At 35.6% G+C, this 23,395-nt stretch overlaps 10 non-coding genes across 10 annotated transcripts; all 10 read left to right on the top strand.

Moving 5' to 3' along the window:
• The first annotated feature begins 2,811 nt into the window (after positions 1-2,811).
• On the top strand, positions 2,812-2,883 carry trnad-guc (transfer RNA aspartic acid (anticodon GUC)). The gene has a single exon. It is a non-coding gene; the product is annotated as a tRNA-Asp (tRNA).
• Positions 2,884-5,516: 2,633 nt separating this feature from the next.
• trnad-guc (transfer RNA aspartic acid (anticodon GUC)) lies at positions 5,517-5,588 on the top strand. The gene has a single exon. It is a non-coding gene; the product is annotated as a tRNA-Asp (tRNA).
• Positions 5,589-7,666: 2,078 nt separating this feature from the next.
• On the top strand, positions 7,667-7,738 carry trnad-guc (transfer RNA aspartic acid (anticodon GUC)). The gene has a single exon. It is a non-coding gene; the product is annotated as a tRNA-Asp (tRNA).
• Positions 7,739-7,849: 111 nt separating this feature from the next.
• trnad-guc (transfer RNA aspartic acid (anticodon GUC)) lies at positions 7,850-7,921 on the top strand. The gene has a single exon. It is a non-coding gene; the product is annotated as a tRNA-Asp (tRNA).
• A 2,075-nt stretch (positions 7,922-9,996) lies between these two features.
• Positions 9,997-10,068, top strand: trnad-guc (transfer RNA aspartic acid (anticodon GUC)). Its single transcript has one exon. It is a non-coding gene; the product is annotated as a tRNA-Asp (tRNA).
• A 112-nt stretch (positions 10,069-10,180) lies between these two features.
• On the top strand, positions 10,181-10,252 carry trnad-guc (transfer RNA aspartic acid (anticodon GUC)). The gene has a single exon. It is a non-coding gene; the product is annotated as a tRNA-Asp (tRNA).
• Positions 10,253-10,544: 292 nt separating this feature from the next.
• On the top strand, positions 10,545-10,616 carry trnad-guc (transfer RNA aspartic acid (anticodon GUC)). Its single transcript has one exon. It is a non-coding gene; the product is annotated as a tRNA-Asp (tRNA).
• A 2,247-nt stretch (positions 10,617-12,863) lies between these two features.
• trnad-guc (transfer RNA aspartic acid (anticodon GUC)) lies at positions 12,864-12,935 on the top strand. Its single transcript has one exon. It is a non-coding gene; the product is annotated as a tRNA-Asp (tRNA).
• A 296-nt stretch (positions 12,936-13,231) lies between these two features.
• On the top strand, positions 13,232-13,303 carry trnad-guc (transfer RNA aspartic acid (anticodon GUC)). The gene has a single exon. It is a non-coding gene; the product is annotated as a tRNA-Asp (tRNA).
• Positions 13,304-15,548: 2,245 nt separating this feature from the next.
• Positions 15,549-15,620, top strand: trnad-guc (transfer RNA aspartic acid (anticodon GUC)). Its single transcript has one exon. It is a non-coding gene; the product is annotated as a tRNA-Asp (tRNA).
• The last annotated feature ends 7,775 nt before the right edge of the window (positions 15,621-23,395 follow it).

The following is a 23,395-nucleotide window of genomic DNA, read 5'->3' as shown; positions in this document are numbered from 1 at the left end:
AGGGGGAGGTTCTTCTTTTCAGCTATATTCTAAAGAAACTTGTGAGGACATTGAAAAGCTCCAAAAATGGTTGAGGCCTAATCACAACCAGTCCTCGTTAGTATAGTGGTAAGTATCCCAGCTGGTCATTTTGGAGACCGGGGTTCAATTCCCCGACGGGGAGGTTCTTTGTTCAGCTAGTTTTTAATACGTACTGAAACGAAGCTAACGTTTGTTTGTTTTTTGTAAAATTTCCCTACTGTGAAGCTCTTGTCTAAGCATTTAAGTAGTATTTCCAAAGAAGTGGTATTTCATAAATAATTACAGCATTCAGACATTTCAAAGTAGCGGGAGAATTCCTAGTTTTTTTTTTAACAATAGGCATTTGTTTACGAGCTGTTAATAGGAGACGAGCATGTTTTCTGGTAACGAATTGAAACGAAGTTTACGTTTCCTTTTCTTGTGAAATTTACGTACAGTGAAGCTCTTGTGTCTAAGAATTTAAGGAGTACTTCAAAAGCAATTATATTTTACAAATAAGAGAATTCAAACGTTTCAAAAAATCGGAAGAATTCCTAGATTTTTTCAACAATAGGTATTTGTTTGCGAGCTGTTGCTAGGAGACGAGCGTGTTTTCTGGTAACAAATTGAAACGAAGTTAACGTTTGGTTTTTTTGTAAAATTTACGTACTGTAAACCTCTTGTCTCTTAGCAGTTAAGTGGTATGTCAAAAGCACTTATATTTTATAAATAATTACAATGTTCAGACATTTTAAAATAGTAGGGAATTCCAATATGCTTTCAACAATAAGCATCATTTGTTGACGAGCTGTTGCTAAGGGACGAGCGTGTTTTTTGTAACGAATTGAAACAAAGTTAACGTTTTTTTTTCTGTAAAATTTACGTACTATGAAGCTCTTGTATTTAAGCATTTAAGGAGTACTTCAAAAGCACTTATATTTCATAATTAACTAGTGATGAGACATTTTAAAATAGCGTTAGAATTCCAATGTTCTTTCAACATTAAGCATTATTTGATGATGAGCTGTTGCTAAGGGATGAGTGTTATTTCTGGTAACGAATTGAAACGAAGTTAGCGTTTGTTTTTTTAGTAAAATTTGTGCACTGTGAAGCTCTTGTCTCTCAGCATTTAAGTAGTATTTCAAAGAACTTATGCTTAATAAATAATTAGTGTAGATACGTTTTAAAATATTTGAAGAATTCCTAGATTTTTTCAACAATAGGCATTTGTTTACGAGCTGTTGCTAGGAGACGAGCATGTTTTCTGGTAACGAAGTGAAACAAAGTCAACGTTCGTTTTGTTTTTTTTAATTTACCTACTGTAATCCTCTTGCCTCCCAGCACATAAGAAGTATTTCAAAATAACTTATGCTAAAAAAATAATTAGAGTGTTGACACGTTTTAAAATAGTTGAATTCCAATATTTTTTAAAAAATAAGCATTATGTGTTGACGAGCTGTTGCTAAGGGACGAGCGTGTTTTCTTATAACGAATTGAAACAACGTTAACGTTTGTTTTTTTTCTGTAAATTTTACGTACTATGAAGCTCTTGTATCTAAGCATTTAAGGAGTACTTCAAAAGCACTTATATTTCATAATTATCTAGTGATAAGACATTTTAAAATAGCGTAAGAATTCCAATGTTCTTTCAACATTAAGCATTATTTGTTGATGAGCTGTTGCTAAGGGATGAGTGTTATTTCTGGTAACGAATTGAAACCAAGTTAACGTTTCCTTTTCTGGTAAAACTTAGACTGTGAAGCTCTTGTCTCTTAGCATTCAAGTAGTATTTCAAAAGAGCTTATGCTTAATAAATAATTATGTAGATACGTTTTATAATAGTTGAAGAATTCCTAGATTTTTTCAAAAATAGGCATTTGTTTAGGAGCTGTTGCTAGGAGACGAGCATTTTTTCTGGTAACGAACTGAAACAAAGTTAACGTTCGTTTTGTTTTTTTTAATTTACCTACTTGTGTCTAGGAATTAAAGGAGTAATTCAAAAGCACTTATATTTCATAACAATTAATTAGTGTAGACACGTATTAAAATAGTTGAAGAATTCATTGAAAGGATCCAAAAATGGATGAGGCCAAAAGATAACGAGTTCTCGTTAGTATAGTGGTAAGTATCCCAGCTTGTCACGATGGAGACCGTGGTTCAATTCCCCGACAGGGAGGTTCTTTTTTTCAGCTCTCTTTTAAAGAAGCGTCCGAGGACATCGAAAAGCTCCAAAAATGGATGAGACCAAACCATAACCAGTCCTTGTTAGTATAGTGGTAAGTATCCCAGCTTGTCACGTTGGAGACCGGGGTTCAATTCCCCGACGGGGAGGTTCTTCTTTTCAATTCCCCGACGGGGAGGTTCTTTTTTTCAGCTATCTTTTAATGAAGCTTCCGAGGACATTGAAAAGCTCCTAAAAGGGATGAGGGCAAAAGATAACCAGTCCTTGTTAGTATAGTGGTAAGTATCCCAGCTTGTCACGTTGGAGACCGGGGTTCAATTCCCCGACGGGGAGGATCTTCTTTTCAATTCCCAGAGGGGGAGTTTCTTCTTTTCAGCTATATTCTAAAGAAACTTCTGATGACATTGAAAAGCTCCAAAAATGGTTGAGGCCTAATCACAACCAGTCCTCGTTATTATAGTGGTAAGTTTCCCAGCTTGTCACGTTGGAGACCTGGGTTCAATTCCCTGACGGGGAGGTTCTTCTTTTCAATTCCCCGACGGGGAGGTTCTTTTTTTCAGCTATCTTTTAATGAAGCTTCCGAGGACATCGAAAAGCTCCTAAAAGGGATGAGGGCAAAAGATAACCAGTCCTCGTTAGTATAGTGGTAAGTATCCCAGCTTGTCACGTTGGAGACCGGGGTTCAATTCCCCGACGGGGAGGTTCTTCTTTTCAATTCCCAGAGGGGGAGGTTCTTCTTTTCAGCTATATTCTAAAGAAACTTCTGAGGACATTGAAAAGCTCCAAAAATGGTTGAGGCCTAATCATAACCAGTCCTCGTTATTATAGTGGTAAGTATCCCAGCTTGTCACTTTGGAGACCGGGGTTCAATTTCAAATATCCTTTGTTCAAAGTCCTTTGTTCAGCTAGTTTTTAATACGTTCTGGTAACGAACTGAAACGAAGCTAACGTTTGTTTGTTTTTTGTAAAATTTCCCTACTGTAAAGCTCTTGTCTAAGCATTTAAGTAGTATTTTCAAAGAAGTGGTATTTCATAAATAATTACAGCATTCAGACATTTCAAAGTAGCGGGAGAATTCCTAGATTTTTTCAACAATAGGCATTTGTTTACGAGCTGTTGCTAGGAGACGAGCATGTTTTCTGGTAACAAATTGAAACAACGTTAACGTTTGTTTTTTTTTTGTAAAATTTACGTACTGTAAACCTCTTGTCTCTTAGCAGTTAAGTGGTATGTCAAAAGCACTTATATTTTATAAATAATTACAATGTTCAGACATTTTAAAATAGTAGGGAATTCCAATATGCTTTCAACAATAAGCATCATTTGTTGACGAGCTGTTGCTAAGGGACGAGCGTGTTTTTTGTAATGAATTGAAACAAAGTTAACGTTTTTTTTTCTGTAAAATTTACGTACTATGAAGCTCTTGTATTTAAGCATTTAAGGAGTACTTCAAAAGCACTTATATTTCATAATTATCTAGTGATAAGACATTTTAAAATAGCGTAAGAAGTCCAATGTTCTTTCAACATTAAGCATTATTTGTTGATGAGCTGTTGCTAAGGGATGAGTGTTATTTCTGGTAACGAATTGAAACGAAGTTAGCGTTTGTTTTTTTAGTAAAATTTGTGCACTGTGAAGCTCTTGTCTCTCAGCATTTAAGTAGTATTTCAAAAGAACTTATGCTTAATAAATAATTAGTGTAGATACGTTTTAAAATATTTGAAGAATTCCTAGATTTTTTCAACAATAGGCATTTGTTTACGAGCTGTTGCTAGGAGACGAGCATGTTTTCTGGTAACGAAGTGAAACAAAGTCAACGTTCGTTTTGTTTTTTTAATTTACCTACTGTAATCCTCTTGCCTCCCAGCACATAAGAAGTATTTCAAAATAACTTATGCTAAAAAATAATTAGAGTGTTGACACGTTTTAAAATAGTTGAATTCCAATATTTTTAAAAAAATAAGCATTATGTGTTGACGAGCTGTTGCTAAGGGACGAGCGTGTTTTTTTATAACGAATTGAAACAAAATTAACGTTTGTTTTTTTAGTAAAATTTGTGCACTGTCAAGCTCTCCTATCTAAGCATTTAAGGAGTACTTCAAAAGCACTTATATTTCATAATTATCTAGTGATAAGATATTTTAAAATAGCGTAAGAATTCCAATGTTCTTTCAACATTAAGCATTATTTGTTGATGAGCTGTTGCTAAGGGATGAGTGTTATTTCTGGTAACGAATTGAAACCAAGTTAACGTTTCCTTGTCTGGTAAAACTTAGACTGTGAAGCTCTTGTCTCTTAGCATTTAAGTAGTATTTCAAAAGAGCTTATGCTTAATAAATAATTAGTGTAGATACGTTTTATAATAGTTGAAGAATTCCTAGATTTTTTTCAAAAATAGGCATTTGTTTAGGAGCTGTTGCTAGGAGACGACCATTTTTTCTGGTAACGAACTGAAACAAAGTTAACGTTCATTTTGTTTTTTTAATTTACCTACTTGTGTCTAAGCATTAAAGGAGTACTTCAAAAGCACTTATATTTCATAACAATTAATTAGTGTAGACACGTATTAAAATAGTTGAAGAATTCATTGAAAGGATCCAAAAATGGATGAGGGCAAAAGATAACCAGACCTCGTTAGTATAGTGGTAAGTATCCCAGCTTGTCACGTTGGAGACCGTGGTTCAATTCCCCGACAGGGAGGTTCTTTTTTTCAGCTCTCTTTTAAAGAAGCGTCCGAGGACATCGAAAAGCTCCAAAAATGGATGAGACCAAACCATAACCAGTCCTTGTTAGTATAGTGGTAAGTATCCCAGCTTGTCACGTTGGAGACCGGGGTTCAATTCCCCGACGGGGAGGTTCTTCTTTTCAATTCCCCGACGGGGAGGTTCTTTTTTTCAGCTATCTTTTAATGAAGCTTCCGAGGACATTGAAAAGCTCCTAAAAGGGATGAGGGCAAAAGATAACCAGTCCTCGTTAGTATAGTGGTAAGTATCCAGCTTGTCACGTTGGAGACCGGGGTTCAATTCCCCGACGGGGAGGATATTCTTTTCAATTCCCAGAGGGGGAGTTTCTTCTTTTCAGCTATATTCTAAAGAAACTTCTGATGACATTGAAAAGCTCCAAAAATGGTTGAGGCCTAATCACAACCAGTCCTCGTTATTATAGTGGTAAGTTTCCCAGCTTGTCACATTGGAGACCTGGGTTCAATTCTCCGACGGGGAGGTTCTTCTTTTCAATTCCCCGACGGGGAGGTTCTTTTTTTCAGCTATCTTTTAATGAAGCTTCCGAGGACATCGAAAAGCTCCTAAAAGGGATGAGGGCAAAAGATAACCAGTCCTCGTTAGTATAGTGGTAAGTATCCCAGCTTGTCACGTTGGAGACCGGGGTTCAATTCCCCGACGGGGAGGTTCTTCTTTTCAATTCCCAGAGGGGGAGGTTCTTCTTTTCAGCTATATTCTAAAGAAACTTCTGAGGACATTGAAAAGCTCCAAAAATGGTTGAGGCCTAATCATAACCAGTCCTCGTTATTATAGTGGTAAGTATCCCAGCTTGTCACTTTGGAGACCGGGGTTCAATTTCAAATATCCTTTGTTCAAAGTCCTTTGTTCAGCTAGTTTTTAATACGTTCTGGTAACGAACTGAAACGAAGCTAACGTTTGTTTGTTTTTGTAAAATTTCCCTACTGTAAAGCTCTTGTCTAAGCATTTAAGTAGTATTTTCAAAGAAGTGGTATTTCATAAATAATTACAGCATTCAGACATTTCAAAGTAGCGGGAGAATTCCTAGATTTTTTCAACAATAGGTATTTGTTTACGAGCTGTTGCTAGGAGACGAGCGTGTTTTCTGGTAACAAATTGAAACAACGTTAACGTTTGTTTTTTTTTTGTAAAATTTACGTACTGTAAACCTCTTGTCTCTTAGCAGTTAAGTGGTATGTCAAAAGCACTTATATTTTATAAATAATTACAATGTTCAGACATTTTAAAATAGTAGGGAATTCCAATATGCTTTCAACAATAAGCATCATTTGTTGACGAGCTGTTGCTAAGGGACGAGCGTGTTTTTTGTAATGAATTGAAACAAAGTTAACGTTTTTTTTTCTGTAAAATTTACGTACTATGAAGCTCTTGTATTTAAGCATTTAAGGAGTACTTCAAAAGCACTTATATTTCATAATTATCTAGTGATAAGACATTTTAAAATAGCGTAAGAAGTCCAATGTTCTTTCAACATTAAGCATTATTTGTTGATGAGCTGTTGCTAAGGGATGAGTGTTATTTCTGGTAACGAATTGAAACGAAGTTAGCGTTTGTTTTTTTAGTAAAATTTGTGCACTGTGAAGCTCTTGTCTCTCAGCATTTAAGTAGTATTTCAAAAGAACTTATGCTTAATAAATAATTAGTGTAGATACGTTTTAAAATATTTGAAGAATTCCTAGATTTTTTCAACAATAGGCATTTGTTTACGAGCTGTTGCTAGGAGACGAGCATGTTTTCTGGTAACGAAGTGAAACAAAGTCAACGTTCGTTTTGTTTTTTTTAATTTACCTACTGTAATCCTCTTGCCTCCCAGCACATAAGAAGTATTTCAAAATAACTTATGCTAAAAAATAATTAGAGTGTTGACACGTTTTAAAATAGTTGAATTCCAATATTTTTTAAAAAATAAGCATTATGTGTTGACGAGCTGTTGCTAAGGGACGAGCGTGTTTTCTTATAACGAATTGAAACAAAATTAACGTTTGTTTTTTTAGTAAAATTTGTGCACTGTCAAGCTCTCCTATCTAAGCATTTAAGGAGTACTTCAAAAGCACTTATATTTCATAATTATCTAGTGATAAGATATTTTAAAATAGCGTAAGAATTCCAATGTTCTTTCAACATTAAGCATTATTTGTTGATGAGCTGTTGCTAAGGATGAGTGTTATTTCTGGTAACGAATTGAAACCAAGTTAACGTTTCCTTTTCTGGTAAAACTTAGACTGTGAAGCTCTTGTCTCTTAGCATTTAAGTAGTATTTCAAAAGAGCTTATGCTTAATAAATAATTAGTGTAGATACGTTTTATAATAGTTGAAGAATTCCTAGATTTTTTCAAAAATAGGCATTTGTTTAGGAGCTGTTGCTAGAGACGACCATTTTTTCTGGTAACGAACTGAAACAAAGTTAACGTTCATTTTGTTTTTTTAATTTACCTACTTGTGTCTAAGCATTAAAGGAGTACTTCAAAAGCACTTATATTTCATAACAATTAATTAGTGTAGACACGTATTAAAATAGTTGAAGAATTCATTGAAAGGATCCAAAAATGGATGAGGCCAAAAGATAACAGACCTCGTTAGTATAGTGGTAAGTATCCCAGCTTGTCACGTTGGAGACCGGGGTTCAATTCCCCGACAGGGAGGTTCTTTTTTTCAGCTCTCTTTTAAAGAAGCGTCCGAGGACATCGAAAAGCTCCAAAAATGGATGAGACCAAACCATAACCAGTCCTCGTTAGTATAGTGGTAAGTATCCCAGCTTGTCACGTTGGAGACCGGGGTTCAATTCCCCGACGGGGAGGTCTTCTTTTCAATTCCCCGACGGGGAGGTTCTTTTTTTCAGCTATCTTTTAATGAAGCTTCCGAGGACATTGAAAAGCTCCTAAAAGGGATGAGGGCAAAAGATAACCAGTCCTCGTTAGTATAGTGGTAAGTATCCCAGCTTGTCACGTTGGAGACCGGGGTTCAATTCCCCGACGGGGAGGATATTCTTTTCAATTCCCAGAGGGGGAGTTTCTTCTTTTCAGCTATATTCTAAAGAAACTTCTGATGACATTGAAAAGCTCCAAAAATGGTTGAGGCCTAATCACAACCAGTCCTCGTTATTATAGTGGTAAGTATCCCAGCTTGTCACTTTGGAGACCGGGGTTCAATTCCCTGACGGGGAGGTCCTTTGTTCAGCTAGTTTTTAATACGTTCTGGTAACGAACTGAAACGAAGCTAACGTTTGTTTTTTTTTTTGTAAAATTTCCCTACTGTAAAGCTCTTGTCTAAGCATTTAAGTAGTATTTTCAAAGAAGTGGTATTTCATAAATAATTACAGCATTCAGACATTTCAAAGTAGCGGGAGAATTCCTAGATTTTTTCAACAATAGGTATTTGTTTACGAGCTGTTGCTAGGAGACGAGCGTGTTTTCTGGTAACAAATTGAAACAACGTTAACGTTTGTTTTTTTTTTGTAAAATTTACGTACTGTAAACCTCTTGTCTCTTAGCAGTTAAGTGGTATGTCAAAAGCACTTATATTTTATAAATAATTACAATGTTCAGACATTTTAAAATAGTAGGGAATTCCAATATGCTTTCAACAATAAGCATCATTTGTTGACGAGCTGTTGCTAAGGGACGAGCGTGTTTTTTGTAATGAATTGAAACAAAGTTAACGTTTTTTTTTTCTGTAAAATTTACGTACTATGAAGCTCTTGTATTTAAGCATTTAAGGAGTACTTCAAAAGCACTTATATTTCATAATTATCTAGTGATAAGACATTTTAAAATAGCGTAAGAATTCCAATGTTCTTTCAACATTAAGCATTATTTGTTGATGAGCTGTTGCTAAGGGATGAGTGTTATTTCTGGTAACGAATTGAAACGAAGTTAGCGTTTGTTTTTTTAGTAAAATTTGTGCACTGTGAAGCTCTTGTCTCTCAGCATTTAAGTAGTATTTCAAAAGAACTTATGCTTAATAAATAATTAGTGTAGATACGTTTTAAAATATTTGAAGAATTCCTAGATTTTTTCAACAATAGGCATTTGTTTACGAGCTGTTGCTAGGAGACGAGCATGTTTTCTGGTAACGAAGTGAAACAAAGTCAACGTTCGTTTTGTTTTTTTTAATTTACCTACTGTAATCCTCTTGCCTCCCAGCACATAAGAAGTATTTCAAAATAACTTATGCTAAAAAATAATTAGAGTGTTGACACGTTTTAAAATAGTTGAATTCCAATATTTTTAAAAAAATAAGCATTATGTGTTGACGAGCTGTTGCTAAGGGGAGCGTGTTTTCTTATAACGAATTGAAACAAAGTTAACGTTTGTTTTTTTAGTAAAATTTGTGCACTGTCAAGCTCTCCTATCTAAGCATTTAAGGAGTACTTCAAAAGCACTTATATTTCATAATTATCTAGTGATAAGACATTTTAAAATAGCGTAAGAATTCCAATGTTCTTTCAACATTAAGCATTATTTGTTGATGAGCTGTTGCTAAGGGATGAGTGTTATTTCTGGTAACGAATTGAAACCAAGTTAACGTTTCCTTGTCTGGTAAAACTTAGACTGTGAAGCTCTTGTCTCTTAGCATTTAAGTAGTATTTCAAAAGAGCTTATGCTTAATAAATAATTAGTGTAGATACGTTTTATAATAGTTGAAGAATTCCTAGATTTTTTCAAAAATAGGCATTTGTTTAGGAGCTGTTGCTAGGAGACGAGCATTTTTTCTGGTAACGAACTGAAACAAAGTTAACGTTCGTTTTGTTTTTTTTAATTTACCTACTTGTGTCTAAGCATTAAAGGAGTACTTCAAAGCACTTATATTTCATAACAATTAATTAGTGTAGACACGTATTAAAATAGTTGAAGAATTCATTGAAAGGATTCAAAAATGGATGAGGCCAAAAGATAACGAGTTCTCGTTAGTATAGTGGTAAGTATCCCAGCTTGTCACGATGGAGACCGTGGTTCAATTCCCCGACAGGGAGGTTCTTTTTTTCAGCTCTCTTTTAAAGAAGCGTCCGAGGACATCGAAAAGCTCCAAAAATGGATGAGACCAAACCATAACCAGTCCTTGTTAGTATAGTGGTAAGTATCCCAGCTTGTCACGTTGGAGACCGGGGTTCAATTCCCCGACGGGGAGGTTCTTCTTTTCAATTCCCCGACGGGGAGGTTCTTTTTTTCAGCTATCTCTTAATGAAGCTTCCGAGGACATTGAAAAGCTCCTAAAAGGGATGAGGGCAAAAGATAACCAGTCCTCGTTAGTATAGTGGTAAGTATCCCAGCTTGTCACGTTGGAGACCGGGGTTCAATTCCCCGACGGGGAGGATATTCTTTTCAATTCCCAGAGGGGAGTTTCTTCTTTTCAGCTATATTCTAAAGAAACTTCTGATGACATTGAAAAGCTCCAAAATGGTTGAGGCCTAATCACAACAGTCCTCGTTATTATAGTGGTAAGTTTCCCAGCTTGTCACATTGGAGACCTGGGTTCAATTCCCGACGGGGAGGTTCTTCTTTTCAATTCCCCGACGGGGAGGTTCTTTTTTTCAGCTATCTTTTAATGAAGCTTCCGAGGACATCGAAAAGCTCCTAAAAGGGATGAGGGCAAAAGATAACCAGTCCTCGTTAGTATAGTGGTAAGTATCCCAGCTTGTCACGTTGGAGACCGGGGTTCAATTCCCCGACGGGGAGGTTCTTCTTTTCAATTCCCAGAGGGGGAGGTTCTTCTTTTCAGCTATATTCTAAAGAAACTTCTGAGGACATTGAAAAGCTCCAAAAATGGTTGAGGCCTAATCATAACCAGTCCTCGTTATTATAGTGGTAAGTATCCCAGCTTGTCACTTTGGAGACCGGGGTTCAATTCCCTGACGGGGAGGTCCTTTGTTCAGCTAGTTTTTAATACGTTCTGGTAACGAACTGAAACGAAGCTAACGTTTGTTTGTTTTTTGTAAAATTTCCCTACTGTAAAGCTCTTGTCTAAGCATTTAAGTAGTATTTTCAAAGAAGTGGTATTTCATAAATAATTACAGCATTCAGACATTTCAAAGTAGCGGGAGAATTCCTAGATTTTTCAACAATAGGCATTTGTTTACGAGCTGTTACTAGGAGACGAGCGTGTTTTCTGGTAACAAATTGAAACAACGTTAACGTTTGTTTTTTTTTTGTAAAATTTACGTACTGTAAACCTCTTGTCTCTTAGCAGTTAAGTGGTATGTCAAAAGCACTTATATTTTATAAAAATTACAATGTTCAGACATTTTAAAATAGTAGGGAATTCCAATATGCTTTCACAATAAGCATCATTTGTTGACGAGCTGTTGCTAAGGGACGAGCGTGTTTTTTGTAATGAATTGAAACAAAGTTAACGTTTTTTTTCTGTAAAATTTACGTACTATGAAGCTCTTGTATTTAAGCATTTAAGGAGTACTTCAAAAGCACTTATATTTCATAATTAACTAGTGATGAGACATTTTAAAATAGCGTAAGAATTCCAATGTTCTTTCAACATTAAGCATTATTTGTTGATGAGCTGTTGCTAAGGGATGAGTGTTATTTCTGGTAACGAATTGAAACGAAGTTAGCGTTTGTTTTTTTAGTAAAATTTGTGCACTGTGAAGCTCTTGTCTCTCAGCATTTAAGTAGTATTTCAAAAGAACTTATGCTTAATAAATAATTAGTGTAGATACGTTTTAAAATATTTGAAGAATTCCTAGATTTTTTCAACAATAGGCATTTGTTTACGAGCTGTTGCTAGGAGACGAGCATGTTTTCTGGTAACGAAGTGAAACAAAGTCAACGTTCGTTTTGTTTTTTTTTTTAATTTACCTACTGTAATCCTCTTGCCTCCCAGCACATAAGAAGTATTTCAAAATAACTTATGCTAAAAATAATTAGAGTGTTGACACGTTTTAAAATAGTTGAATTCCAATATTTTTAAAAAAATAAGCATTATGTGTTGACGAGCTGTTGCTAAGGGACGAGCGTGTTTTCTTATAACGAATTGAAACAAAGTTAACGTTTGTTTTTTTAGTAAAATTTGTGCACTGTCAAGCTCTCCTATCTAAGCATTTAAGGAGTACTTCAAAAGCACTTATATTTCATAATTAGTGATAAGACATTTTAAATAGCGTAAGAATTCCAATGTTCTTTCAACATTAAGCATTATTTGTTGATGAGCTGTTGCTAAGGGATGTGTTATTTCTGGTAACGAATTGAAACCAAGTTAACGTTTCCTTGTCTGGTAAAACTTAGACTGTGAAGCTCTTGTCTCTTAGCATTTAAGTAGTATTTCAAAAGAGCTTATGCTTAATAAATAATTAGTGTAGATACGTTTTATAATTGTTGAAGAATTCCTAGATTTTTTTCAAAAATAGGCATTTGTTTAGGAGCTGTTGCTAGAGACGAGCATTTTTCTGGTAACGAACTGAAACAAAGTTAACGTTCGTTTTGTTTTTTTTAATTTACCTACTTGTGTCTAAGCATTAAAGGAGTACTTCAAAAGCACTTATATTTCATAACAATTATTAGTGTAGACACGTATTAAAATAGTTGAAGAATTCATTGAAAGGATCCAAAAATGGATGAGGCCAAAAGATAACGAGTTCTCGTTAGTATAGTGGTAAGTATCCCAGCTTGTCACGATGGAGACCGTGGTTCAATTCCCCGACAGGGAGGTTCTTTTTTTCAGCTCTCTTTTAAAGAAGCGTCCGAGGACATCGAAAAGCTCCAAAAATGGATGAGACCAAACCATAACCAGTCCTTGTTAGTATAGTGGTAAGTATCCCAGCTTGTCACTTGGAGACCGGGTTCAATTCCCCGACGGGGAGGTTCTTCTTTTCAATTCCCCGACGGGGAGGTTCTTTTTTTCAGCTATCTTTTAATGAAGCTTCCGAGGACATTGAAAAGCTCCTAAAAGGGATGAGGGCAAAAGATAACCAGTCCTCGTTAGTATAGTGGTAAGTATCCCAGCTTGTCACGTTGGAGACCGGGGTTCAATTCCCCGACGGGGAGGATATTCTTTTCAATTCCCAGAGGGGGAGTTTCTTCTTTTCAGCTATATTCTAAAGAAACTTCTGATGACATTGAAAAGCTCCAAAAATGGTTGAGGCCTAATCACAACCAGTCCTCGTTATTATAGTGGTAAGTTTCCCAGCTTGTCACATTGGAGACCTGGGTTCAATTCCCCGACGGGGAGGTTCTTCTTTTCAATTCCCCGACGGGGAGGTTCTTTTTTTCAGCTATCTTTTAATGAAGCTTCCGAGGACATCGAAAAGCTCCTAAAAGGGATGAGGGCAAAAGATAACCAGTCCTCGTTAGTATAGTGGTAAGTATCCCAGCTTGTCACGTTGGAGACCGGGGTTCAATTCCCCGACGGGGAGGTTTCTTTTCAATTCCCAGAGGGGGAGGTTCTTCTTTTCAGCTATATTCTAAAGAAACTTCCGAGGACATTGAAAAGCTCCAAAATGGTTGAGGCCTAATCATAACCAGTCCTCGTTATTATAGTGGTAAGTATCCCAGCTTGTCACTTTGGAGACCGGGGTTCAATTCCCTGACGGGGAGGTCCTTTGTTCAGCTAGTTTTTAATACGTTCTGGTAACGAACTGAAACGAAGCTAACGTTTGTTTGTTTTTTGTAAAATTTCCCTACTGTAAAGCTCTTGTCTAAGCATTTAAGTAGTATTTTCAAAGAAGTGGTATTTCATAAATAATTACAGCATTCAGACATTTCAAAGTAGCGGGAGAATTCCTAGATTTTTTCAACAATAGGCATTTGTTTACGAGCTGTTGCTAGGAGACGAGCATGTTTTCTGGTAACGAATTGAAACAACGTTAACGTTTGTTTTTTTTTGTAAATTTACGTACTGTAAACCTCTTGTCTCTTAGCAGTTAAGTGGTATGTCAAAAGCACTTATATTTTATAAATAATTACAATGTTCAGACATTTTAAAATAGTAGGGAATTCCAATATGCTTTCAACAATAAGCATCATTTGTTGACGAGCTGTTGCTAAGGGACGAGCGTGTTTTTGTAATGAATTGAAACAAAGTTAACGTTTTTTTTTCTGTAAAATTTACGTACTATGAAGCTCTTGTATTTAAGCATTTAAGGAGTACTTCAAAAGCACTTATATTTCATAATTATCTAGTGATAAGACATTTTAAAATAGCGTAAGAATTCCAATGTTCTTTCAACATTAAGCATTATTTGTTGATGAGCTGTTGCTAAGGGATGAGTGTTATTTCTGGTAACGAATTGAAACGAAGTTAGCGTTTGTTTTTTTAGTAAAATTTGTGCACTGTGAAGCTCTTGTCTCTCAGCATTTAAGTAGTATTTCAAAGAACTTATGCTTAATAAATAATTAGTGTAGATACGTTTTTAAAATATTTGAAGAATTCCTAGATTTTTTCAACAATAGGCATTTGTTTACGAGCTGTTGCTAGGAGACGAGCATGTTTTCTGGTAACGAAGTGAAACAAAGTCAACGTTCGTTTTGTTTTTTTTAATTTACCTACTGTAATCCTCTTGCCTCCCAGCACATAAGAAGTATTTCAAAATAACTTATGCTAAAAAATAATTAGAGTGTTGACACGTTTTAAAATAGTTGAATTCCAATATTTTAAAAAAAATAAGCATTATGTGTTGACGAGCTGTTGCTAAGGGACGAGCGTGTTTTCTTATAACGAATTGAAACAAGTTAACGTTTGTTTTTTAGTAAAATTTGTGCACTGTCAAGCTCTCCTATCTAAGCATTTAAGGAGTACTTCAAAAGCACTTATATTTCATAATTATCTAGTGATAAGACATTTTAAAATAGCGTAAGATTCCAATGTTCTTTCAACATTAAGCATTATTTGTTGATGAGCTGTTGCTAAGGGATGAGTGTTATTTCTGGTAACGAATTGAAACCAAGTTAACGTTTCCTTGTCTGGTAAAACTTAGACTGTGAAGCTCTTGTCTCTTAGCATTTAAGTAGTATTTCAAAGAGCTTATGCTTAATAAATAATTAGTGTAGATACGTTTTTATAATAGTTGAAGAATTCCTAGATTTTTTCAAAAATAGGCATTTGTTTAGGAGCTGTTGCTAGGAGACGAGCATTTTTTCTGGTAACGAACTGAAACAAAGTTAACGTTCGTTTGTTTTTTTTAATTTACCTACTTGTGTCTAAGCATTAAAGGAGTACTTCAAAAGCACTTATATTTCATAACAATTAATTAGTGTAGACACGTATTAAAATAGTTGAAGAATTCATTGAAAGGATCCAAAAATGGATGAGGCCAAAAGATAACGAGTTCTCGTTAGTATAGTGGTAAGTATCCCAGCTTGTCACGATGGAGACCGTGGTTCAATTCCCCGACAGGGAGGTTCTTTTTTTCAGCTCTTTTAAAGAAGCGTCCGAGGACATCGAAAAGCTCCAAAAATGGATGAGACCAAACCATAACCAGTCCTTGTTAGTATAGTGGTAAGTATCCCAGCTTGTCACGTTGGAGACCGGGGTTCAATTCCCCGACGGGAGGTTCTTCTTTTCAATTCCCGACGGGGAGGTTCTTTTTTTCAGCTATCTTTTAATGAAGCTTCCGAGACATTGAAAAGCTCCTAAAAGGGATGAGGGCAAAAGATAACCAGTCCTCGTTAGTATAGTGGTAAGTATCCCAGCTTGTCACGTTGGAGACCGGGGTTCAATTCCCCGACGGGGAGGATATTCTTTTCAATTCCCAGAGGGGAGTTTCTTCTTTTCAGCTATATTCTAAAGAAACTTCTGATGACATTGAAAAGCTCCAAAATGGTTGAGGCCTAATCACAACCAGTCCTCGTTATTATAGTGGTAAGTTTCCCAGCTTGTCACATTGGAGACCTGGTTCAATTCTCCGACGGGAGGTTCTTCTTTTCAATTCCCCGACGGGGAGGTTCTTTTTTTCAGCTATCTTTTAATGAAGCTTCCGAGGACATCGAAAAGCTCCTAAAAGGGATGAGGGCAAAAGATAACCAGTCCTCGTTAGTATAGTGGTAAGTATCCCAGCTTGTCACGTTGGAGACCGGGGTTCAATTCCCGACGGGGAGGTTCTTCTTTTCAATTCCCAGAGGGGGAGGTTCTTCTTTTCAGCTATATTCTAAAGAAACTTCTGAGGACATTGAAAAGCTCCAAAAATGGTTGAGGCCTAATCATAACCAGTCCTCGTTATTATAGTGGTAAGTATCCCAGCTTGTCACTTGGAGACCGGGGTTCAATTCCCTGACGGGGAGGTCCTTTGTTCAGATAGTTTTTAATACGTTCTGGTAACGAACTGAAACGAAGCTAACGTTTGTTTGTTTTTGTAAAATTTCCCTACTGTAAAGCTCTTGTCTAAGCATTTAAGTAGTATTTTCAAAGATAGTGGTATTTCATAAATAATTACAGCATTCAGACATTTCAAAGTAGCGGGAGAATTCCTAGATTTTTTCAACAATAGGCATTTGTTTACGAGCTGTTGCTAGGAGACGAGCATGTTTTCTTGGTAACGAATTGAAACAACGTTAACGTTTGTTTTTTTTTTGTAAAATTTACGTACTGTAAACCTCTTGTCTCTTAGCAGTTAAGTGGTATGTCAAAAAGCGCTTATATTTTATAATAATTACAATGTTCAGACCATTTTAAAATAGTAGGGAATTCCAATATGCTTTCAACAATAAGCATCATTTGTTGACGAGCTGTTTGCTAAGGGACGAGCGTGTTTTTTGTAATGAATTGAAACAAAGTTAACGTTTTTTTTTTCTGTTAAAATTTATGTACTATGAAGCTCTTGTATTTAAGCATTTAAGGAGTACTTCAAAAGCACTTATATTTCATAATTATCTAGTGATAAGACATTTTAAAATAGCGTAAGAATTCCAATGTTCTTTCAACATTAAGCATTATTGATGATGACTGTTGCTAAGGGATGAGTGTTATTTCTGGTAACGAATTGAAACGAAGTTAGCGTTTGTTTTTTTAGTAAAATTTGTGCACTGTGAAGCTCTTGTCTCTCAGCATTTAAGTAGTATTTCAAAAGAACTTATGCTTAATAAATAATTAGTGTAGATACGTTTTAAAATATTTGAAGAATTCCTAGATTTTTTCAACAATAGGCATTTGTTTACGAGCTGTTGCTAGGAGACGAGCATGTTTTCTGGTAACGAAGTGAAACAAAGTCAACGTTCGTTTTGTTTTTTTTAATTTACCATACTGTAATCCTCTTGCCTCCCAGCACATAAGAAGTATTTCAAAATAACTTATGCTAAAAAATAATTAGAGTGTTTGACACGTTTTTTAAAATAGTTGAATTCCAATATTTTTAAAAAAATAAGCATTATGTGTTGACGAGCTGTTGCTAAGGGGACGAGCGTGTTTTCTTATAACGAATTGAAACAAGTTAACGTTTGTTTTTTTTTAGTAAATTTGTGACTGTCAAGCTCTCCTATCTAAGCATTTAAGGAGTACTTCAAAAGCACTTATATTTCATAATTATCTAGTGATAAGACATTTTAAAATAGCGTAAGAATTCCAATGTTCTTTCAACATAAGCATTATTTGTTGATGAGCTGTGCTAAGGATGAGTGTTATTTCTGGTAACGAATTGAAACCAAGTTAACGTTTCTTGTCTGGTAAAACTTAGACTGTGAAGCTCTTGTCTCTTAGCATTTAAGTAGTATTTCAAAAGAGCTTATGCTTAATAAATAATTAGTGTAGATACGTTTATAAATAGTTGAAGAATTCCTAGATTTTTTCAAAATAGGCATTTGTTTAGGAGCTGTTGCTAGGAGACGAGCATTTTTTCTGTAACGAACTGAAACAAAGTTAACGTTCGTTTTGTTTTTTTTTAATTTACCTACTTGTGTCTAAGCATTAAGGAGTACTTCAAAAGCACTTATATTCATAACAATTAATTAGTGTAGACACGTATTAAAATAGTTGAAGAATTCATTGAAAGGATCCAAAATGGATGAGCCAAAAGATAACGAGTTCTCGTTAGTATAGTGGTAAGTATCCCAGCTTGTCACGATGGAGACCGTGGTTCAATTCCCCGACAGGGAGGTTCTTTTTTCAGCTCTCTTTTAAAGAAGCGTCCGAGACATCGAAAAGCTCCAAAATGGATGAGACCAACCATAACCAGTCCTTGTTAGTATAGTGGTAAGTATCCCAGCTTGTCACGTGGAGACCGGGGTTCAATTCCCGACGGGGAGGTTCTTCTTTTCAATCCCCGACGGGGAGGTTCTTTTTTTCAGCTATCTTTTAATGAAGCTCCGAGGACATTGAAAAGCTCCTAAAAGGTATGAGGGCAAAAGATAACCAGTCCTCGTTAGTATAGTGGTAAGTATCCCAGCTTGTCACGTTTGGAGACCGGGGTTCAATTCCCCGACGGGGAGGATATTCTTTTCAATTCCCAGAGGGGGAGTTTCTTCTTTTCAGCTATATTTCTAAAGAAACTTCTGATGACATTGAAAAGCTCCAAAATGGTTGAGGCCTAATCACAACCAGTCCTCGTTATTATAGTGGTAAGTTTCCCAGCTTGTCACATTGGAGACCTGGGTTCAATTCTCCGACGGGGAGGTTCTTCTTTTCAATTCCCCGACGGGGAGGTTCTTTTTTTCAGCTATCTTTTAATGAAGCTTCCGAGGACATCGAAAAGCTCCTAAAAGGATGAGGCAAAAGATAACCAGTCCTCGTTAGTATAGTGGTAAGTATCCCAGCTTGTCACGTTGGAGACCGGGGTTCATTCCCCGACGGGGAGGTTCTTCTTTTCAATTCCCAGAGGGGGAGGTTCTTCTTTTCAGCTATATTCTAAAGAAACTTCTGAGGACATTGAAAAGCTCCAAAAATGGTTGAGCCTAATCATAACCATGTCCTCGTATAGTGGTAAGTATCCCAGCTTGTCACTTTGAGACCGGGGTTCAATTCCCTGACGGGAGGTCCTTTGTTCAGCTAGTTTTTAATACGTTCTGGTAACGAACTGAAACGAAGCTAACGTTTGTTTTGTTTTTTGTAAAATTTCCCTACTGTAAAGCTTCTTGTCTAAGCATTTAAGTAGTATTTTCAAAGAAGTGGTATTTCATAAATAATTACAGCATTCAGACATTTCAAAGTAGCGGGAGAATTCCTAGATTTTTTCAACAATAGGCATTTGTTTACGAGCTGTTACTAGGAGACGAGCGTGTTTTCTGGTAACAAATTGAAACAACGTTAACGTTTGTTTTTTTTTTGTAAAATTTACGTACTGTAAACCTCTTGTCTCTTAGCAGTTAAGTGGTATGTCAAAGCGCTTATATTTTATAAATAATTACAATGTTCAGACATTTTAAAATAGTAGGGAATTCCAATATGCTTTCAACAATAGCATCATTTGTTGACGAGCTGTTGCTAAGGGACGAGCGTGTTTTTTGTAATGATTGAAAACAAAGTTAACGTTTTTTTTTCTGTAAAATTTACGTACTATGAAGCTCTTGTATTTAAGCATTTAAGGAGTACTTCAAAAGCACTTATATTTCATAATTATCTAGTGATAAGACATTTTAAAATAGCGTAAGAATTCCAATGTTCTTTCAACATTAAGCATTATTTGTTGATGAGCTGTTGCTAAGGGATGAGTGTTATTTCTGGTAACGAATTGAAACGAAGTTAGCGTTTGTTTTTTAGTAAAATTTGTGCACTGTGAAGCTCTTGTCTCTCAGCATTTAAGTAGTATTTCAAAAGAACTTATGCTTAATAAATAATTAGTGTAGATACGTTTTAAAATATTTGAAGAATTCCTAGATTTTTTCAACAATAGGCATTTGTTTACGAGCTGTTGCTAGGAGACGAGCATGTTTTCTGGTAACGAAGTGAAACAAAGTCAACGTTCGTTTTGTTTTTTTTAATTTACCTACTGTAATCCTCTTGCCTCCCAGCACATAAGAAGTATTTCAAAATAACTTATGCTAAAAAATAATTAGAGTGTTGACACGTTTTAAAATAGTTGAATTCCAATATTTTTAAAAAATAAGCATTATGTGTTGACGAGCTGTTGCTAAGGGACGAGCGTGTTTTCTTATAACGAATTGAAACAAAGTTAACGTTTGTTTTTTTTAGTAAAATTTGTGCACTGTCAAGCTCTCCTATCTAAGCATTTAAGGAGTACTTCAAAAGCACTTATTTCATAATTATCTAGTGATAAGACATTTTAAAATAGCGTAAGAATTCCAATGTTCTTTCAACATTAAGCATTATTTGTTGATGAGCTGTTGCTAAGGGATGAGTGTTATTTCTGGTAACGAATTGAAACCAAGTTAACGTTTCCTTGTCTGGTAAAACTTAGACTGTGAAGCTCTTGTCTCTTAGCATTTAAGTAGTATTTCAAAAGAGCTTATGCTTAATAAATAATTAGTGTAGATACGTTTTATAATAGTTGAAGAATTCCTAGATTTTTTCAAAAATAGGCATTTGTTTAGGAGCTGTTGCTAGGAGACGAGCATTTTTTCTGGTAACGAACTGAAACAAGTTAACGTTCGTTTTGTTTTTTTTAATTTACCTACTTGTGTCTAAGCATTAAGGAGTACTTCAAAAGCACTTATATTTCATAACAATTAATTAGTGTAGACACGTATTAAAATAGTTGAAGAATTCATTGAAAGGATCCAAAAATGGATGAGGCCAAAGATAACGAGTTCTCGTTAGTATAGTGGTAAGTATCCAGCTTGTCACGATGGAGACCGTGGTTCAATTCCCCGACAGGGAGGTTCTTTTTTCAGCTCTCTTTTAAAGAAGCGTCCGAGGACATCGAAAAGCTCCAAAAATGGATGAGACCAAACCATAACCAGTCCTTGTTAGTATAGTGGTAAGTATCCCAGCTTGTCACGTTGGAGACCGGGGTTCAATTCCCCGACGGGAGGTTCTTCTTTTCAATTCCCCGACGGGGAGGTTCTTTTTTTCAGCTATCTTTTAATGAAGCTTCCGAGGACATTGAAAAGCTCCTAAAAGGGATGAGGGCAAAAGATAACCAGTCCTCGTTAGTATAGTGGTAAGTATCCCAGCTTGTCACGTTGGAGACCGGGTTCAATTCCCCGACGGGGAGGATATTCTTTTCAATTCCCAGAGGGGGAGTTTCTTCTTTTCAGCTATATTCTAAAGAAACTTCTGATGACATTGAAAAGCTCCAAAAATGGTTGAGGCCTAATCACAACCAGTCCTCGTTATTATAGTGGTAAGTTTCCCAGCTTGTCACATTGGAGACCTGGGTTCAATTCTCCGACGGGGAGGTTCTTCTTTTCAATTCCCCGACGGGGAGGTTCTTTTTTTCAGCTATCTTTTAATGAAGCTTCCGAGGACATCGAAAAGCTCCTAAAAGGGATGAGGGCAAAAGATAACCATCCTCGTTAGTATAGTGGTAAGTATCCCAGCTTGTCACGTTGGAGACCGGGGTTCAATTTCCCGACGGGGAGGTTCTTCTTTTCAATTCCCAGAGGGGGAGGTTCTTCTTTTCAGCTATATTCTAAAGAAACTTCTGAGGACATTGAAAAGCTCCAAAAATGGTTGAGGCCTAATCATAACCAGTCCTCGTTATTATAGTGGTAAGTATCCCAGCTTGTCACTTTGGAGACCGGGGTTCAATTCCCTGACGGGGAGGTCCTTTGTTCAGCTAGTTTTTAATACGTTCTGGTAACGAACTGAAACGAAGCTAACGTTTGTTTGTTTTTTGTAAAATTTCCCTACTGTAAAGCTCTTGTCTAAGCATTTAAGTAGTATTTTCAAAGAAGTGGTATTTCATAAATAATTACAGCATTCAGACATTTCAAAGTAGCGGGAGAATTCCTAGATTTTTTCAACAATAGGCATTTGTTTACGAGCTGTTGCTAGGAGACGAGCATGTTTTTCTGGTAACAAATTGAAACAACGTTAACGTTTGTTTTTTTTTTTTGTAAAATTTACGTACTGTAAACCTCTTGTCTCTTAGCAGTTAAGTGGTATGTCAAAAGCACTTATATTTTATAAATAATTACAATGTTCAGACATTTTAAAATAGTAGGGAATTCCAATATGCTTTCAACAATAAGCATCATTTGTTGACGAGCTGTTGCTAAGGGACGAGCGTGTTTTTTGTAATGAATTGAAACAAAGTTAACGTTTTTTTTTCTGTAAAATTTACGTACTATGAAGCTCTTGTATTTAAGCATTTAAGGAGTACTTCAAAAGCACTTATATTTCATAATTATGTAGTGATAAGACATTTTAAAATAGCGTAAGAATTCCAATGTTCTTTCAACATTAAGCATTATTTGTTGATGAGCTGTTGCTAAGGGATGAGTGTTATTTCTGGTAACGAATTGAAACGAAGTTAGCGTTTGTTTTTTAGTAAAATTTGTGCACTGTGAAGCTCTTGTCTCTCAGCATTTAAGTAGTATTTCAAAAGAACTTATGCTTAATAAATAATTAGTGTAGATACGTTTAAAATATTTGAAGAATTCCTAGATTTTTTCAACAATAGGCATTTGTTTACGAGCTGTTGCTAGGAGACGAGCATGTTTTCTGGTAACGAAGTGAAACAAAGTCAACGTTCGTTTTGTTTTTTTAATTTACCTACTGTAATCCTCTTGCCTCCCAGCACATAAGAAGTATTTCAAAATAACTTATGCTAAAAAATAATTAGAGTGTTGACACGTTTTAAAATAGTTGAATTCCAATATTTTTAAAAAAATAAGCATTATGTGTTGACGAGCTGTTGCTAAGGGACGAGCGTGTTTTCTTATAACGAATTGAAACAAAGTTAACGTTTGTTTTTTTAGTAAAATTTGTGCACTGTCAAGCTCTCCTATCTAAGCATTTAAGGAGTACTTCAAAAGCACTTATATTTCATAATTATCTAGTGATAAGACATTTTAAAATAGCGTAAGAATTCCAATGTTCTTTCAACATTAAGCATTATTTGTTGATGAGCTGTTGCTAAGGGATGAGTGTTATTTCTGGTAACGAATTGAAACCAAGTTAACGTTTCCTTTTCTGGTAAAACTTAGACTGTGAAGCTCTTGTCTCTTAGCATTTAAGTAGTATTTCAAAAGAGCTTATGCTTAATAAATAATTAGTGTAGATACGTTTTATAATAGTTGAAGAATTCCTAGATTTTTTCAAAAATAGGCATTTGTTTAGGAGCTGTTGCTAGGAGACGAGCATTTTTTCTGGTAACGAACTGAAACAAAGTTAACGTTCGTTTTGTTTTTTTTAATTTACCTACTTGTGTCTAAGCATTAAAGGAGTACTTCAAAAGCACTTATATTTCATAACAATTAATTAGTGTAGACACGTATTAAAATAGTTGAAGAATTCATTGAAAGGATCCAAAAATGGATGAGGCCAAAAGATAACGAGTTCTCGTTAGTATAGTGGTAAGTATCCCAGCTTGTCACGATGGAGACCGTGCTTCAATTCCCCGACAGGGAGGTTCTTTTTTTCAGCTCTCTTTTAAAGAAGCGTCCGAGGACATCGAAAA

This window comes from Poeciliopsis prolifica, unplaced genomic scaffold (genome assembly GCF_027474105.1).
Source record: "Poeciliopsis prolifica strain line A6 unplaced genomic scaffold, Auburn_PproV2 SCAFFOLD053, whole genome shotgun sequence".
Classification (NCBI taxonomy): domain Eukaryota; kingdom Metazoa; phylum Chordata; class Actinopteri; order Cyprinodontiformes; family Poeciliidae; genus Poeciliopsis; species Poeciliopsis prolifica.
This window is presented reverse-complemented; position numbering and strand designations above follow the sequence as displayed.